The 18,725-nt window shown below is 47.9% G+C and overlaps 1 protein-coding gene across 1 annotated transcript in view; it reads left to right on the forward strand.

Moving 5' to 3' along the window:
- The first annotated feature begins 1,208 nt into the window (after positions 1-1,208).
- ABHD2 (abhydrolase domain containing 2, acylglycerol lipase) overlaps positions 1,209-18,725 on the forward strand; it is a 95,676-nt gene continuing 78,159 nt past the window's right edge. Inside the window, exon 1 of the mRNA XM_046653722.1 lies at positions 1,209-1,334. The gene's annotated coding sequence lies outside the window, so the exon portion shown is untranslated. The remainder of the gene's footprint in view (positions 1,335-18,725) is intronic.

Consider the following 18,725-nt stretch of genomic DNA (forward strand, 5'->3'; position numbering starts at 1 on the left):
CTGTCCTAATCCTGAAATGTGTTAGAAGAAATTTAACTTTGCAACAAATACCACTTCCCCTTCTCTGGCTAACTTGCTCCTCCCATCTCATCTCCTGCTTTCTCTCTTCCAACCCTACTGGGTCCTGGTAGGGTGGCCCTGCCTGCCTTAAAGGGGGTGCTAAAGGGGGTGCATTTCAAGTCAGTCTAGTGTTCTATTCTTGGTAAAGCACATGGCACTGCAAAGGAGTTTCAGGCTCATAGAATTTTAGAACTGGGCCTAGTTCCATGGACGGATGGGCGTGAGCGGGTGGGGAACCGGTGGCAATTGAATGCCTACTGAATGCCAGGCACTGTGAGTGTTTACCAGTAATTTAATCTTCTCATCAACTACTATTGTTACTTCCAGTTGCCAAATCAAGTCAGAGTGCATACAGAAAGGTTGAGGGACTTGCTCTAGGCCACGGGCAACCTGTACATGCCAAGACGAGGCCCAATTCTAGGTCTAACTCCAAAGGCTACATTCTTCCAGGTTGTGTTCAACTGGACAAGGGTCATCTTAAGGGCTGAAAGGACAGTGGGACAATAATTGAGGTCCATACTGCCCGGCACGTCCTCATCACCCTTCCCTCGCTGGCAGTGGCCGGAGGCTGCTGCCTCCACATTCTTTCCTGTCCTTGCGGCTTGGTGACTCACTACCCTCCCTCCTCTCTCCCGGGGCACGACCCCAAATTTCACCCCTTGCGTCCTGGGCTACAGGTGCGTCACTCGGTTGGCTTGGAGCCATCAGACCCCGTAGCTGAGCTACCAGCCATCCTCCTTCCTCCCAACCCCAGACGACACGTGACCTAACTCAGCCCCCAAAACCAGCTTGCGGCCACAATTGTCACTCTCTCTGCACCCCGCCCCCATCAGCATCAAACACGACCCATCTTTTAGCCCTCCTCCCTTTTTCCCGCCCCCTCCGGGCTGGCCTTATCCAATCGCGTCTTGGCCCACGGGCTACAGACGTCAAAAGTAACCAATTGTTACTAAGCGCTCTCCGCCCCCAGGGCTCCGCCTCCGCTCTGAGGAGCAGCCCCTCTGACCAATGGGCTACCCTCCGGGTGCAATCAGAGCGCGGGGCTGGTAGAGCAGCGGCCGGGCCGCCCAATGACCGGGCGGGTTTCCGTGGTTAGGGGCGTGGCAGGAGCGGTCGTCAGGGGCGTGGCGGCTGTTGCTTGGGCGGGGCCGGTAGCGGCGGGAGCTGCCCTGGCCAGGGGTTCCGGCTGTATTTCTATGCGCGCCGCCGGCAGCCGCGCAGCTGTGGGAGCCCGACCAGGGGCGAGCCGGGCCGCTGTCGTCAACCACGCGCAGGTAAAGCCTCGCTCGAGCGAGCTCCGCTAAGCCGAGATCGCGCCCCGCATCCTTGGGGTCAAACCTCTGGGCCTGCTGTCCCCGTCGTGGTTCGGCCCATCGCGCCGCAGTCTGCGCGCTCCGGATCCTCGGGGGCCTGTCACCCGGCGCCGCGGGGATCCCGAGAGCCGGCTTGCCCACTGGAGGGGAGGGGGGCCGCCTGGACCACAGCGAGTGGGATACGCCTTCCTGAAAGCCCTTTGTCCCCTCCTGCCCCAGGTTCCGAGGTTGGGGACAGCCCCGACCGCGGTCTCCCTGCCGGCCATCTCTACGTCGGTGCGCAGTCTTGGGACCTCTGGGGTCTGGGGAGTGGGTATGCTGGCCCAGGCGTGGTGATGGAGGCCCAGAATATGCGCCTGGAAGGAGAGGGCCAAGGGGCCCGACTACAGACCCGGATATCCGAGAGGTTTTTGCTTTTCTGGGCTCCAGGGACACACCCGGGACCACTGGGTTCAAATTGTAGGGAGGCAGCTTTTGACCCATTTGGAGGCGCACTTACTGAATTTGGCTCCGCGCGGGGCACTGTTCTAGGCGCTTCGTGGGCTTTCCTCGCAGCGAGAGCTGTCCAGCAGCGCAGGTGGCTCCCTGCCAGGCGAGGCAACCAGCGCCTTGACCTTGGAAGTGTCCAGGCAGAGGCCAGATGACAGCCACCTGTCAGGGATGCTTAGAAAGGCCTTCCAGTGAAGGACTGCATGAGCCACCTGTAAGGCCCATCTCCACTCACAAGAGGCATCCTGGGCGACCTTTAATACCTAGCTTGGGAAGGATACTTCTGGAGGCCCCTTAAGTTGGGAGTGGGTGTTGAGTTCACCCATCATGAATTTTGTCCGCTCAGTCCTCAAGAATGGGTGTTAACAAAGAGGACGGACCCTACCAAGAAGATAAGGTTTGTTCCACTGTGTGTTTCCCCTGCATTCCAGTAACTGGATCCAAAGGCAGGTTCCAAGAACAGGCTCATGAGAGGGTCCTAGGAAGACTGTAGATTGGGCAGAGTCATGTGATCTGCGCCCAGAGCTTTTCAAGGGCCATTTCATTACAACTGCATTCAGTAGAGCCCCAAAGAGAAACCCTGTAGTACCCCTTTCGCTACCCTCTGTCATTTGCCTGAGTAGAGAGGACATGATAATCTTCTGAAGGTCAGGAGGCAGAGAAAAGCCTTAACACAACTTGCTGCATGTTTTAGGATGAATTAAAAAGCAGTCAGAAAGCAGATCAGTCAGCATGGACTTGTGGCATATTAGATAGAGTTCATCTAAACCACCTTCTCGGTACACAGGTGAAGAAACTGAGGCCTGGGGAGATCACAGGGCTGACTGGTCATCACAAAGCCATGACTGAGGGATGATCTGTTGACCCTGGATCCAGCCAGTGCATGGCTTGCATTTCACTCCCAGCCTAGTTATCTCAATTGTTTAAATTCTAGGGGAGTCCAGAGAGGTTGGGAGCACTCATTTGGGTGCCAGAGTGCCTGGATTTGAATCCGAGGCCTGCTTTTGCTAGCTGTAACCTTGGGCAAGCTGTTTAACCTCTCTGTGCTTCTGTTTGCTCATCTATCAAACAGGAATGATAATGGTACTTAGATTAGAAGGTTGTTTGAGGATGACGTGAGTTCCTGTATCCGAAGCGTTTAGAACAGTGCCCGGCACATAGGAACCGCTATAGATTTGCTAAATAAGATGTCCTGTTGCCTTTTTTACAGTTTTTCTTCATATCTATCCCCCAATATTTCCTATCAGGGGCTGATTTTTTTCCCCCTGCCTCCTCCCCATCCAATTCATTAAGCATATTCCAGATTTTGTGGGGTCTGTGGGATTTTCCAAATCACATGGTGTTTTGTTTCTTATTTTTTCAGTGTTTGATTGAATCAGGTAATTCATTTTCTCTGTTAAGCCTTTCCTGGTACTTACATTGTTTTTAGACTCCAAATCTCTTTTATTCTCTTTAGAAAGGGGGAGAACAGTCCCTCAAAGTGATAAACAGCCCCTGATGATACCATTCTCCCCGGCATCCTTCCAAATACCTCTTTGCCTCCGCTCAGCCCTCCTGGCCAGTTGTCAATGTGGTGCGGCTTGATTATAAATGGAGGAACATTTTTAGATTAAGATTTCATGAGCCACGGTATTAAGTGCTTTTCAGAGTTCAGGGATCGTGTGTCAAATGCATTTAAGCGAGTTACTTAGTCATTCGAGTAGGGGGAGCACCCGCAGCGCCTGCCGGCCTGGCAGAAACACAAGTGTGTGACTGATTCTTGCTGGTAATCTAGCCTGTTCACTGGTTTTTCTGCGTTTTTCCTGTTCTTTTCTCGAGCTTGAAATAAACCAGATGGCAAGTGCAACGGCACGATCTTTCTTCTCCTTTCAGCTGGGGAAGTTCTCTTTCTTTCCTTTTTGCTTTCACCTTCATTTCCTTTATCACTTTCGCAGTTTTGGTAAACGTCGCCTCTCAGTTTGCCAGCCAACTTGCTTTTAATTGGAAGTACTGGTCACCTTTATTTCTTGCTGGAACCCAGTCAACTTTGGCTTGCTTTCTCTGTTTTTACCTGTTTTTTAGAATGAACCAAAGATGATCACTATGCATTGATTGGCATGTTCTGAAGAGTTGATTCTGAGTTTTGGTTTTTTGTTTAGGACGTTTTAGAGCTCAGCCATCTTAGAATCATTGCTTTCGTTTCTTTGTCTGTTAATATGGGCCCCTTTCTCTCTATCTTGCTCTCTTTTCTCATAACGTCTTGGGCAAAGGGCTTCTCATTTGCTATTATTCCTTCTTCCACTTACACCTTTCTCCCTGTAATCACTGGCTGAGCCCACCAAGGCTATAGTGGTTCCCCGCTGCCCTTGCCCAGAGCTCCTGCCTAGAGGATGAAACTATTTCTTTGGTCCTGTGGAAGACAGAGACAGAGTCTGTCTTACTTTTCACCCCAAACCTGGCTCTAGGAAAGGCCTAGCAGAGAGAGACTGCTAATATAATAGGATTCCCTGTGGCGGAATTTCTGCCTTGACCTACTGCTTACAATATTCCGATTTTTATTCCAGTGTAGATTCTGAGAACTCCTTGATCAATTTAAGCGTGTAGATGACTGGGGCATGAGGTGGTTAAGCCTCCCTGTTCCATCTTGGGCTAAACTATCCCCTGGAACACAGCACTGAAAGTTCAGGCTGCCTCTTGATGTGATCTGGCCGTAGGATTTTATTGCAGCTGTTCATATTCCAACCTTTTTGGCCAGTGCACTGTTCAGGACATTTTTAACCCCTATGCTGCTGTTTCTGTATTGATACCATGCAGGTGCTGACATTATCCTCCTTCAGGATCATTTGCACATCCACACATTTGTTTTTGTTGTCTTGGTTCCAGGGCATCATATTTTGGGATTAAATGTTTTCTGTTTAGAAAATGGCAGGTGTGGGTGGAGGATCAGACTTCTTGTTACCCGTGAAGCTAATGCACTGCACCCAGCTGGGCGTAGGGCTTGTTATGCTGGACCTGTTTTCTGCTCTTTTGCAATGATTAAGCTGCAAGACAGGTAAAGAGCTTCTTAGAGAATTGGAACATTGATACCCCTGGGTTTGCCTGGTTTCTGATTTTCTTTTGTTGGCTTTAAGTGGAGGTTCATTAAGTTCAACCAACTGAGCATCTGGTGTGCGCGAGGAACACAGCTGTCCAGATTAACAAGTGCGTGCGGTTTGCTGCATAAAGACTATTTTTGTTTTTATTTTACATTTAAAAATTTTTAATGTTTTTAATTGAAAAAATTGTTTTAAAAATGGGTAATACATTGGGGCCAGCCCCATGGCCGAGTGGTTAAGTTCGCGCGCTCCGCTGCAGGCAGCCCAGTGTTTCATTGGTTCGAATCCTGGGCGCGGACATGGTACCGCTCATCAAACCACGCTCAGGCGGTGTCCCACATGCCACAACTAGAAGGACCCACAACGAAGAATATACAACTATGTACCGGGGGCTTTGGGGAGAAAAAGGAAAAAAATAAAATCTTAAAAAAAAATGGGTAATACATTTACGCTGTGAAAGAAAATATTCAAAAGGCGAAAAGGTTAGATAGCAAATCCATCTATGTCCACACAAGTCCTGCTACCTAGTTTTGTTGCTTAGAGGCAACCAGTGTCACCAATTTCTTCATCCTCCAGAGGTGTTCACACACGTCCAAGATGTTTTATTCACGTATGAGCAAACTCATTATGAAATTCCCCTCCCTTTTATATGAATGGTAGGGTACTATACATGCTATGTGGAACCTTGCTGTTTTTCACTTAATATTTCTTGGCAGTATGGAAGGAGCTTCAGCATTGTTTTTTTTTATGAAAGCTGTCTATTTTAGATATCTGTTTTCTGTTTCTGAGGATGCTAAGAACCAGTCTTATTTAGGCAGAAGCTTCACATGGAGATCCTACAGCATTTTGTGGCTATTTAGGGGCAAATATTTCTCTTCTCTCTACCCTGCAGCTCTCAGCTTGATAAGAGGCTGGGCGAGGGCTTCTCCTAGAGGTCATCCTGTGCAGGGAGCAGGGAGCGGGGAGCGTTGGAGAATGAGGAACTGCATTGGACGTTTGCCTTGCCCTCTGGGCAGAATGTGCTGGAATTGCCAGGGAAAGCTTGCTGTGTTTTCTCTGGTCTCCAGAGAAAGCTCTTGGCCTTGCTGATAAACATTTCCAGCATCTCCATCACGTCTAATCCTGTCTCCTGCACCCCATCACCGGCTGTGTTTGTCCCCGGCCATTGAGCGTCAGAAAGGAACCCTGGCCTTCATCACAGGCCATCTGTTTGGGTAGCTTTCTTAAGTGCCCCACCCCTTCTTGTGTCTCACCCAGGAGAGGCCAACTCTCACACCTGCTCCTCTGTGAAGCGTCTTTCCCAAACCAACATTTGGGAACAGAATTTTTGTTATTCTACTTTCCCAAGTTGTCTGAATCAGCCTTACTCTTTTCGAGGTCCGAACTTGATGCAGTCCCGCTAAGCCTTAGCTGACTCTGAAGAGTTTCGAGGTTCTTCATATTTGAATTTCTATGGCTGTGCTTGTGTTTTACGTAACCACGCTGATTTAAACATGGCCTTCTGTGGCTCCCAGATCTTGCCTATTGTTTTTCTTTTCTTCAAATGTGCCTTAATCTTCAACTTGCTTTTGTTTACCTCTGAGTTGAGTTTAGAGTCACCTTGAAACTGAACTGAATCTTCAAGATATTAGTCAGCTGGTCCAATTCAGAGTCTTTACTTTCTGGTCTTCGCTCATTGCTGGGCGTCCACATTATCCATCAGTGGGACCACACATACTATGTTACGTAATGAGGAGACGGAGGTGGCAGAGATTAGGGAAAAAGAGAGAATACCTTTGAAAAACTGCCCCCATTTTCTCACAATCACTCTAGTACAGTCATGGGCAGCAATAAGGACATTTTGGTCAATGAGGGACTATATTTACATATACAGTGGAGGTCCTATAAGATTAGTACCATGTTGCCTAGGTGTGGAGTAGGCTAGACCATCTAGGTTTGTGTAAGTACTGTAGAGATGGAAGAAATTTTCCTCTGCCTTTCTAGGTTCTTCTGACTGGTCTTAAGAATCAAATTGACAAGAGACAGATTAACGGGAGGAAAACAAACAAAAGTTTCATAATATATATACATGGGAGAAGCCCAGGTACTTGCCAAAATGGCCGAAGCCCTCACCTTAAATACCATCCTCAGCTGGAGACAGAAGAAGGTGTCGGGGGTGGGGAAAGTAAGAGACTTCAAAGGGAAGGAAGGAATTCACCAGTGGGTGAAAAGGAGCAGACTTTAGGAAAATGAGTGTTTGGCCACACAGAAACAGAAGAACACAGAAGGGAGCCCAACAAACAGGCTTTTCTAGGTTCCTCCCTGTGTGCCACCTAGTTCATGTCATGCTAAGGTGACAGCTTGCTTCCTGAGACAGGTTTTTAAATCTGAATTCTTTTAGGCAGTTCATGGGGAGGTAACCAGAAAAACTTTCCAAGTCTTTTGTTTCTTAAAAATAATCAGCCTAAAATAATCCTCATGTTAAAGAGACACGTTTTGGGGTGGCAAGTTTTGTTCCCCTTCAATCCACCCGATGATGTTTGCACAATGACAGAAATCGCCTGACTACAGAACCTAGCCCCATCATTAAGCAATACATGATGGTTCACTCTATTTGTGTGCCATTTACTTAGTCATGTCAGTGAGGGTAGTAAAAAACAAGTCAAGATATCCAACATAGGATTGCCAAATTTTAGTGCTTTCAAATAAGGCAATGAAAAAGCCCTGTCATCTCCTATCATTGCCGTCATTTAAGAAAAGATATTTTAACACCAAAAATGTGAGGAAGGTCAGTATCCCAGAACAAAGACCAACCTTCTGAACAGAACGTATTTAGATTGATAAAAAGGTTGAGTTCATGGAGATCGAATCGTGGTGTTTGAGAGGGCCTGAAGCAGAGGATTCTATTAAGCGGGGTTCCCCTTTTTCCATTTTCTTAAACAGTCAGGCCATTCATTTAGCCCGGCTAACCCAGCCATGGCATCTTTTGGTGTGGTTTTGTGCCCAGTTTTTTTAGGTGGTACCGACTACACACTGTTGCAGCATCTTATAGGGATGTGAGCCGATGTTGGAAGTTGTTCCTTGACCCCATGGGGTCTGGATTTGTTCATGTCTTAAAGTGCCGTGTTGTAGTTCTTAAGGATGGGGAGCAGAGGAAGCTGAGGAGGGACCTCAGCAGCTCGTTGGAATTAAGTACAGCCCTTCAATGTGTTTACTCACCAGTCTTTTGAAGCATGTGCTTAAGCTGATTAATTCTTGATTTACTATATCAGGCGGAAGCTCATATTGTTTCTGAGATATAATGTGACTTCTCGTCTGAGCCCCCCTGGCACTTTTTGCTCCACTCCCGTTGCACCATGACATTCCATCTTGTGTTGCGGGTATTTGCCAGTCCAAGGCCAAGGATATATGCTTGAGTTTCCTTGAGTCCTTAAATTAAGAACACTCAGACTTTTTGGTTTCATGTTAACAATAATTGGAAACATTTAAAAAGCCTGTTCTGGGTCACTGGGATAGCCTAATTATGTCAGAGCCCAGCCACACGGCCTCAGTGTCCCCCATTTGTGTGTGAATTTCTGATGAGTTCAAGCCAGGTAAAGCTGCTACTGAGAAAAATACAGAGATGGACTCAGCGTGGAGAACATGAGATAGCAGCAGGGGAAGCCAGTGATGGAACAGAACACCGTGCACATGGAGCCTGCAGCAGTGGTCCCCGCAGGGAAAAGGGGCGTGAGGACCCAGCTGTCGCGCTGCGCTTGGTGCTCATGGGACCTGCCCAGGACGGGTGGGAACACAACTGACGCTGTCTGGGATTCAGGTCTGAAAATGGCATCAGCTTCATTCCATTAATGTAGTCACTCTGAATTTTACTGTTTTGTAATTTTATTTGTATTTATTTGTACATTTGTTTTGGTCTCCATAATTGTAAAAGTGCTAAAAGAAGTTTATGTCTAGTTTTATGTTTGTACATTTTAATAAATAGTATAATAAATAAGAGTTGAATAAAAGTAATTCAATTTAAATTTAGGACTTGAATAAAAAGTGCTCAGGGGGTCTGGCAGGGCTACTTTTTCCCCTAGAGGGGGCCATCTTGCACCTGAGTTTGAAAATCCGCGGTGTCGGCATGTAAGCGCTGTGAGGCAGAGGTTTCCAGTCGTGTCTGTGTCCTGCTTGGCTCCTTCCCGTGTGTGGAGCACTCGAGAAAGACGCACTGGGCTGAAAGGCAGAGTTAGCTTGTGTTGTTGATGTTCTGCCTTGATGAGAGCCTGGGTGTGCAGCCAACATGGAGTGTCCACACTCATGGAAGGGAGCCCTCCAAAAGTAATTTCTTCGGTTCTTTCTGCTTGCTTAATTTTGGAGTTAGTGATAAAGTTTTCTACTGATATTTGCATGCCCTGCACACTTACCAGAAGGGCTGGAGCTGGAGCAGCTGGAAGCTTATTTGCCACAAGCAGCTCATCCCCCCCGGGACGTTGGAGGCTGGACTGTGGCTGAAGGTTGGGTGTGAACTCGAACCTCAGTGACTGCTGAGACTATTGCGCTATTGTAAATAATCATTCATTCATTTATTAGCATCAGTTATGGGAATTTTAAAGACATACAGAAGCGGGAAGAATCATACAGTGAACCCCTGTGTACCCAACAGCGGCTTCAACAGTGATTACTCATGACCACTCCTGTTTCCTCCGGACTCCTAGGGGCTTCCCCCAGCCCGAAGGAATTCTGAAGGGGATCCCAAACATCAGATAGTGGCACCTATAAATATTTCCATGATCTACCTTAAAGATAGAGTCCTTTATTAAACAGAACTATAATACTATTATTACACTTTAGAAAGTTAACAATTCTTTTCTTTAACAATTCTAAAATAATTCTTTAATATCATCAACTATCTAGTCATTGTTCAAATTTCCAATTGTTTGAAAAGATCAGAAGTACTTTTCTTCTGAAGTTTAGTTTTTTGGAATCAGGATGCAAGTAAGGTTCACACATTGTGATTGGTTGTTCTGCCATTTGTGTCTCTTTGAAGTAAGTCCATTTCCTTTTCTTTTTCCCCCTGCAATTTGTTGGAGAAACTGGGTAATTTGTCCTGTAGAGATCTTTCTTTACTTTTGAACAGGTAATACACTCACGTGGTGTAACATTCAGAAGGCGTGACATGGAACAGTAAAACCTTGCTCCCAGGAGCCATGAATGTTTCTGGCATCTTGCATATTTTTTCAGAGGTATTTTATGCCTATCCCAGCAAGCATGTGTATATCTCCATCCTGTGTCTTTCTTTTTTATATAACTGGCAGCATATTCTGCATGTTGTTGTCTTCCTTGCTTTGTTCTCTTAAAATGGAACGATGCATTTTGGCAAATTTCCACATGTACTGTTTGGTATCCTATTAACTTTTCTCATGTGTCCAATTATGGCATTACTGCCCCCTAAAAATTGAGGGAAACACAATATTCCTGGGATGAGGTGATTGCGCTGGAGTCCTGCATTTGTTCAGCAAACGTTTATCGAGCCCTCTCTCTGTGGGGCCTCTGTTGTCAGGCTCTCCTGGGGTCCGGACACCCTTGGCCTCATAGTTGGCCTGTGCGTGGCCCCGAGGTCACTTTCCGTGAATGCTTGCTGAGCTTCCAGCCCCTCACCACTCCCTGTGTGGCCCGCACTGTGTTCAACCTGTAGACGTCAGCTTCTCAGATTCCAAGTACCCTGGCTGGGGTTCCCTTCCCTATTCTGATCATGTAAATAAAGTGCTCACTCACTCTTCTCAATGACATTGAAAAACATGCCCTTCTAAATGGTAAGATGATAGAAAATGCCAAGTAGATTATAGCCAAGGATATTTTTCCCAATTTAGAAAACACAGTCCCTTTCCCTCGGTCTATCATTAATATCATCTATCCATCTGTCTATTTATTGACTCTACGTAGAAAGCTGGTTGTTGCACGAAAATTGAAAGAGAAGTCTTGTCTCTGCCACCAAAGAGCTTACAAGAGGAATGCAGATTGTTTTTAAAGGCTCTCTTTGGATGGGAGAGGCCTTCCAGAGCATCTGTCAATGGGGCTGAAGTGGTTGAGTTCCATCCAGTCTGCGACGGACCTCTGAGATGGATAGGTGCCTCACCTCTTTATATTCCTAGAGCCTTACCCAGGGCCTGGCACAGGGAGGGTCCCCAGGCCTTAGTGCCTTGCTTGCATTAATAATTCACAGAACTGTTGTGAGCACCAAATGAGGTAATGTCTGAGGACGCACTTTGTGAACAGTAAGTTAGGTAATCGGTCTCCACTCCAAACACCAGTGCACTTTTTGACATGTTTGAGAGGTAACTGAGGTAATGTATTTAAATCACAAGCGTTGGATAAACTGTAGAGCTACATGAATAGAAATTTTTGTTATCATCTAGTTCTGCTCCATCAGTTTAAAGATAAGGTGACTTGGTAGCTATGATCAACCAGAGAGCACTACTGGATCCCAGGGTGAGGGTCTTCCACCCCAACCTGTGGTTCACAAACTTAATATTTTCTCTGGGTGGCTGATAGAGAAGCAAATGGTCTGGAATGGGGTTGGGAACATGTTTGTGTGGGATCCACTCGTCGCCTGTAGAAGATGGTTGAATTGTATTGGTCGTGATCGCTCACAGGGAAGTCTGGGAGCTGGACTAAACAGGCTTGAAGACCCAGACGTTTGACTCTGGGCTGAGATCCTGTAGCCTCGTTGGATAAAGCGAGCCCCTCCTTTGCCATCTCTGGTGAGCACACCACTGCCATTTTGGTGTTGCGTTTGCGTTTTTAACTTTTCTTGTAATCAGACACTCTTCGTAGCCCCATTTAATGGGTCAGGAAACTGAGGCGCGAAGAGGTTAAGAAACTTGCCCAGAGTTGCACAACCTGTAGGTGGTAGAGTCGTGATTCCGGCCAGAACTGTCTGTCCCCAGAGAATTTGTCCACCCTATTATGGGCGATATCCACAGAAAGCATCTCAATGAAGTAGAAATCTTTGCAACAAAAAGGTTGTGACCTATTTACGCAAACCTGCTGCAGACGCCACAGATATTTGACCAGGGATTTCTCCATTTTCCTTAGATGCTAAAAAGGATCCCTATTTTGTAATTCTGCCAACATCTCGATCTGGGTTAACCTAGGATTCATTGCATTCAAATTTATGTTTTTGGGTCACATAAGCTCATGTTGGTTGGAAAATACCACAGGCCGCTTTGTCGCCTTGGGGCTTTTGGAGTGTGTGGCGCAGAAGTCGGGCGTCTTCTCGTGGTCTCCCAGCGTTCACCCGAAGGCTAACGATCGGTGCATGTGTGTCTGCCTTCTCTTTGGGGGCCTTGCCTCCCTTCTGCTCCCTGGAACAGCAGTTTCTCTTTCTTTATTTGTGAGCAGTTTCTGAAGTAGATGTATAAACTCTTTGAACCTAGTAAGATGTTCTTGAGACGAAGGTAAAAGAAGAGGAGGGTAAAAGAAATGCGACGTTGGACAATAGCTTTTGCAAGTGACGGAGAGGGGAAGACTTTCATTTAGATGGATAATTATCGCCTGAACTTCAAGATGGTCTTAACATATCCAAAAGCTGCTAACAGCCCAGGTCACCTTGAGCTTTTTCTCTTGATCTGTGGTGGCGTGGCAGTTAGTCATAAAGGCTGAGTACCGCTCTGCCTAATGTAATAATCTCCTCATAGGAAAATTCTGCGCGAGAGGTCAGAATGGTGACGCTTCAGGCCTTTCTCACAGACTCGGTCAATTGACAGATGTTTATGGAATGCCCACTGTGTGCTCAACGCTGTACATCTAACCTCGTGTAGAATTCACACGTGAGGGTTGAGTTAGAAGGGCATAGACCAGAATTGCCAACAGAGATGAAAGGGATATGAATCATCACTTTTACGTAGAGGGGAGACTTGCAAATTTTCTAGTTATGAAAGGGTATTTACAAAATGCAGAGGGGGGAAACGGTATGATTTTTAGGGTCTGGCGGGGATGGGCCCCCAAACGAAGATTCCATTCCAAGCAGGTTGGACAAAACTGCCACCGAACTGTCAGATGCCACTGAAGGCTCGCGGTGATGTTCAAGTGGTGAATGACAGTACCTGTCCAGCATCCCATGGCTCAGGTTACATGTAGCCAAGTAAATGCTTCTCAGCACCTCCTGTTGCAAGTCAGTCCCTCCATGTCCCGGCCAAGCATGCATGGCTGTAGGGGCGTTTGTGTGGCGCCATCTTCCAGGCTGATGTCTGGAATTCTCCTTGTAAGTGAAGCCCTGAAGCTTTGTTCCACAGTGACTCACTTCCGATGCTCCCAAACCCGTCCCTCTTGCCCTGTCTGCTAGTCTCTCCTAATTGTCCTGTGTTTTCCGGCCTTGGCTCAGCCGGTGAGCCCAGCCTGCTGTCTGCCCCTGCTCCTCCTCCTCACCGTGCCTTCTGCTCCATCTCTTCCCATGGTTCCCCAGCTATCTGGGTCCACCTCCTCCTTCTTTCTGCCTCTTTTGTTTGAATTCCTCTAGTATTTAGGGTAGATATTTCAAGATTTTGTACTTAATTGTGCATGGATTTGCACTGTTTTCTAGTTTGTCCATGGATGCCATGTATCATACTTCTTTCGTAGCCCCCGCAGAGCTTAGAATGAAGGGATGCCATCGGTCCCCCTGGGGAGCAGGGTGGAATGTCAGCAGTGGGGTGTCGTTTTGAAAACCATCCCCCCAGTGGTATGGACGCTCTTTTTGAGGGAGTTCTGTCCTCCTCATTTACAAACCACTGCTTTATGCAGGAGGGTGCTCCCAACTTTCAATTGTTTGTCAACAGGACCGCTTTGTTTCCTAATTATAGAGAAGCCTTTCTCTCCTTTCGGATGGAATAATCTTCCTTGATGGCCAATTCCTCCCTTCCCAGCACACTGGTGATTGGCACCACGTCCGATCAGGAAAGCCAGGCAGAGGGAGAGCTCCTGTAAAGTGAGCTGGTTGCTGAGTCTGTGTTGTGTGAGGCACTCCTGCCTCGTGGTGTAGAGGATCGAATGGAGCTCGCCTGCTGCCTTGGGCAGGAGGAGGCTGGGGGTGGACTCGAGCAAATGCCTGCCGGTTTTCCGGAGGAGGAGGGCTCCCGGGGACAAGGGGTGGCAGTTGGGACTTGCCCTCAGGCTTTGCAGAAGGCTGAGAAAGCTTGCTTCGCAAGTGGGAAGGGAGGGGGAGAGTCCTGGAACAGCAGTCGAGATGTTTGTGTTGGCTGCAGGGGAGACAAGAACACTGAGGATGCGAACCTCCTTCCGTCTCTTTACTTGGAGAAGCAATCCGTTTAGTAAGACCCCAAAATATATCAACCCAGGGACCGCCCTTTCCATCTTAGAGCTTGTTTTTATTTTTCTAGATTATCAGCATCCTCAGTAGAAGGATCTGATAAAGCCAAGTTCAGGACTGCCTGGGGACAATTCCCCTGCTCTTCATGGGTTTAAAATTCCCTAGCTATTGCTTCAAAGTTAATATTTTTCTAATCTTGAAATATTTAATAAGGCAGCTTTCCTCTAAAAAGCTCAAAGCATTTTACAAACTTTATCTTGAGTATATCAGTGAGTATTTTATAAAGGTTTTTGTTTTACTTGCATAATTTCATCAGCTTCTTTCCCTCAATAACCTGTAATGTAACCTACCCTCTCCCATTTTATAAAAGAAAAAGCAAACTTTCATAAAATTTAGGTATTCACCCAAGTCTCTTGGCAGAACCTGAACTCAAACCCAGGCCCCGATTCTAAGATCTGTGTTGTTCAGTTATATACCACATGGGTTCTTTAAGGGTAGGCTTCACAATTCCCAGAGAGGGCAAGTGACCTGCCCAGAGCTGCACAGCACAGCATATTCAGAGGGGAGAATAGCTCCAGATACCATTGGAAGCAAGTTATGTGGAGACACAAATGGGGTCCCCTCCCTCTTCCAGAATCCTGCATCTTGGAGTCCCTCCACTTGGGCTGTGACCTAGAAGTTGGGGGCGAGGCTCTGTTTTGCGCTCAGAATCAGCAGGTCGCATGGTAGAGGCTGGGCAGGGGCTCCCTGGAGGCCCCCTGTTGGGGCTGGCTTGTCAGCACCTGATGGGTGACTGCCCCACCATACCCTTTCCTTCATTCTTAGCCCCAGGGCCTGAGAGAGAGTCAGTCCTCCATATTTATCTGCATTTAGCTGGTGGAGTTTGTCTTCTAAGACTTGGGCACTTGTCACAATTATACCCATGTCACCTCTAGGCCTGCTGCTCCAAGCTGGCCGGAGATCCTGTTTCCGCTCACAGCATCTGAGGTATTTATAAACAGAAATAAGCAAAGGGTGCCTTGAAGTGCCACGCAGACTGTATGCTCTTGCCCCCAGAACCTTCTCTTGGTCTCGGAAGGAAAGGAGACCAGAACCTTTCCTAGTTTCTAGGCCGAGCCTGAGGGGAGCTGTGGCTCCTCCCATGACCAGCAGAATTCATCGCCAGAGAGCCGCAGGGCTGGAAGAGGCCAGAGAGCCTGGAGTCAGCCCTGCCCAGCGTCTCTCCCCTGCAGGGGCTCCAGAGGCTGCCTGTGGGTTGGGTCTCCTCACACATCTGCTTCCTGATGCCTGCCGTGGTGAGGAGCAGGTGTCAGAGTTACAGTGGGCCGCACGTGTTAACCTTCTCCTTCCAGGCCCCAAAGGGTGTTCGTCAGCTGAGTACCGTGTGCAGATCTGGCACTGGGGGCCTTGGGAGACCAGAGTGCTCAGGAATGGGGACTCACCATCAATTTTCTTTTCTCTTCAACTGAGGGTAGCTGTAAGTCCTTTTCTGTTGCATCTCAAGGTGAAACTTTCTCCTTTGCTTGTGAGTTCCATGGGGTCAGCAGTTCTTCAGTGAAGCGCTGTGCCAGGTCCTTCCCTCCCACCCCATTCCCAGTACCCGCCTTCTGGAAGCTTGTTTGCAGATGTAGAAGACTGGGTGGGATGCGTACCGTTCCCAGGAAGGCAGTGAATCTGGAGATGCTCTTCCCCCCGGTTGTACTCGTGTCTTAAAACTTCCAGTAAACTGGGCACTGGGGTTTGTTGGGTTCTAGTAAACTGAGATTTTGCTTTTGATATTACAGAATTCAATCACAGTACAAGTTTTTTAACCCGATGTTAGCACTTTCAAATTTCTCCATTAAAGTGTCTGTCCCCTGAGAAAATTCGAGGGTCTCCATAGAGGAAGGAAGCACCTGGCTTATGATCTTTGGTTTGTTCTCGGGTATGGATCGAATGGTTTCTTGATGGCAGAGAAAACAATTCTGCTTGTGATTTTGCTACGTGCTGTGCCCATTTTCCTCTGGTAGAAAGTACGGTTGGCCCTCAGTATCCACGGTTCCCCATCTGCGGATTCAGAGCCAACCTCGGATTGAAAGGCCTACGATGGCTGTGCCTGTACTGAACATGTACAGACTTTTTTCTTGTCATTATTCCCTAAACGATACAGTATAACAACTATTTACACAGCATTTACATCGTATTAGGTGTTACAGGTAATCTAGAGATGATTTAAAGTATGGGAGAGGATGTGCGTGGTTTACATGCAAATACTGCACCATTTGTGTAAGAGACTTGAGCAGCCATGGATTTTGGTCTCCGTGGGCGTCCTGGACCCATTCCCCCCTGGTACCGAGGGTCCACCGTACTGCTCTTTCAGCAGGGCTGTTTGCCCACGGGAAAGGCCCCCTTCTCCCAGGATCTTAGTGAGGGCATGTCCAAGTGCTCAATTAAATGCGCATGCTTCACTGGTGACTCAGTCTTCAGCTATTTTTAGTTTAGTGACTTCCTTTTGTGGAAGCACGTGGGTTAGTCGCCATTCCTGACATTTAAATGTGAAGTTCACGTTTTCTTGCTTAGGGTGACTCTCCTCTTACTAGGAACCTATAGGATATTTCCTGAAATTTCAGCAGGTTGAGTGTGTGACCTTATGACTTTGTGGAAAATTATGGTCAAATAAAACTGTTTTCACGTGAGTGAGTTTGCACAGAAAGGCAATTTCAGGGTCTTAATTTTGGCCACCACTGAGAACATTAACATAAATGTATTTAATTATCTGTAAATTCCTTCCCTTCTCTTTTCCCAAATCTGTGTGACTTCAGACAGTCCCTTCACCTCGTGGGACCTGATTTGGAAGAGGTGAGCCCAGATTGCCATGGGGCTTTCTCCTTCCTCCGTCTCCCTGCCACCAGCCGCTTCCTGGCACCGTCACCTGGTCCCCATCTCCCAGCGCCGCTCCCTCATTTGATCTGGGGCAGGAAAAGGTCTTGGTGCTCAGTGCTTAATGTTCCAAGATAAATAAATGAACAAATGTCTCTTGGCATCTCTGGAAAACAGGGTTGGCCCTGTTATTGCCGCTTTCCATCACTTTGGGCTTGAGGTAACGGTGGTGGTGAGAGGGGGAACTTCAAAGCCCGCTTACCCTGAAGACTCATCTGACAGGACTCTCCTTGGGAGGAAGACGCACGGGCCCAGCACAGCCTGGATGCGCTGAGAGGCGGTTCTGTGAGCTGCTGGCAGAGGTGCTCACCCCCGGAGTTTAAACCTCCACGTGAGGTGAGAATGGGGCCCAAGTCGGCTCCCGTTGTCCGGGGGTGCACAGTTCTCAACAGAGTGGGACATACCCTGGAACCTTCTGGCAGTGCCTCTGACACAGCCCTAGCCCCATGGCAGTGAGTGACTTAGAGAGCTCAGAGGAACATCTCAGAGGGGGATGGCTGGGCCTTCTCCTTGTGGTCTGCTGTGGGCTTAGTGACTTTTTTTTTTTTATGAACAGCTCGACTCCTTTAGTTAAATGGCAGGTAAAGGCGGGAGACACTGGCCCTTTTCCCCCCTGCTTTCTCCCCAAGATGTCACATTGCCCACATTTAGGGTTGACTGCTTTTATCTAAGATGCCACCAAAAGGCTGACAGATTGGGGTGGCGTGAGGTTTTTGTCGTTGGTGTGCTGCGGCCTCCGCTGTCCTTCTGACACTTCTCACAGGGCCGTTTGAGGCTTACTGTGCTGGCCTGGGGTTTTATTCCAGGGCATCAAAGAGGTTTGCTGGGAGAGCCGGGCCAGGCAAGAGAGGATTTACCTGCAGGAGGGAGGTGTGCCTGAGGAGGCAGCCTTTCAGGGGGAAGGAGGGACCCCTCGGCAGGAGGGGGAGGGTGTCAAGAGGAGGGGTCTGCACCGTGCACTGCCGGAACCCCTTTTAGCACAGAAACAAGAACACGTCTTGCAACTGTTAATGGAACTTGATGCTAAACACGTTATCCAGTGATTTATTAAGTCTAACATGGTTCTGTGTTAGAAGAATCGAGAATGTGTTCTGGGATTAATTTTAAACTTGTTGGAGGAGGCCCAAGCAGTCAGTCCGATAGGTATTTCATTGTTGATGAGGCCTCCGTGTCAGTATTTTTTTGTGGTAATTTCTATCTGTTGGATCGGGGGATTTACTGAGGCAAAATGGAGGAGAGTTTAGTAGCAGTAACGGTAGGGGTGATGTTTGGTGGCACGTCCTGTACGCCAGGGGTTGTTTAAAAATACTCTCTGTGCATTAACGCATTCGGTTTGCAGACAGGCCCAGAGGGGTTAAGAAACTTGTCCAGGGACGCACAACCTACCTGGTGGGGCAGGATCTGATGCTGGGCTTTCTCACCCCTGGGCCTGGACCTGGACAAAATCCCCGTCTTCAACCAGATCGGAATTAGAAGAGAGAAATTCTTTAGGAGTTTGGTTTGTTTTTCCCTGAGAGGCATTTTCCGTGGGACTCCCGTCAGTACTGAAGCTTGTTTGTCAAGTCCTGTTTGCTTGGGTTGCAAGGAAGGGAGACCCCTGTC

Source organism: Equus quagga, chromosome 2 (genome assembly GCF_021613505.1).
Source record: "Equus quagga isolate Etosha38 chromosome 2, UCLA_HA_Equagga_1.0, whole genome shotgun sequence".
Lineage (NCBI taxonomy): Eukaryota > Metazoa > Chordata > Mammalia > Perissodactyla > Equidae > Equus > Equus quagga.